The sequence below is a fragment of the Propithecus coquereli genome, unplaced genomic scaffold (assembly GCF_000956105.1).
Source record: "Propithecus coquereli isolate 6110/MARCELLA unplaced genomic scaffold, Pcoq_1.0 Scaffold173, whole genome shotgun sequence".
NCBI lineage: Eukaryota > Metazoa > Chordata > Mammalia > Primates > Indriidae > Propithecus > Propithecus coquereli.
The window spans coordinates 5,170,235-5,170,910 of NW_012141969.1; positions in this window are offsets into that span (position 1 = coordinate 5,170,235).

A 676-nucleotide genomic window follows, 5' to 3' on the forward strand; every position below is an offset into this window, starting at 1 on the left:
AGAAGGAAGAGAGGGAACATGTCTACCTGATAGTTCTGCCCAGGGCATCCCAGGGTGGATAGAAGGGGCACAACAGGGCTGTGTTCAGCCTCAATCTTCTCGGATGGGTGGTTTCCTTAGCCCTCACTCAGGGTCCTCTTCTAGGCTACTAGTCAGTCCTCAGTTGCCATCCTTCTGATGCTTAATGTTGCCCTAGCCACAACAAGGCCTTACTTCCCTGAGAATCAAGGAAAGGAAGCGAACATATGTCTTATCCAACCACTACGGCCAGGCTTGCCACTGCTGAGAGCCGGGGCTAGACACTGGGGCCCGTCTGTTGTGGATGAGTAGCCACATCAGATCTCTCTCAAGGTTGTTAACCTTACTCTTGGTAGACTGTTCTCTTCCTCTGCTGACTTGATGTGATGCAGTCCTCACATATCGAAACCCTCTCCTCCACAAGAGGGAAATGAGGAAACAAGTCATGTGTTTACCACAGTTGAGATTCCCAGTGCTAACAGAAAGAGTTAGACACTATGCAGCCACCCACTGAGCACTGGGTAGACCCCTCAGACCTCACACAGGTACTTATCCTGTCTCTTGGCAGGCCTTCAGACCCCTTCTACTGACCTGATATGAATTAGGCCATACATACCAATGCCCTTACCTCAATGAAAACCCGAGAAGGAAGAGAGGG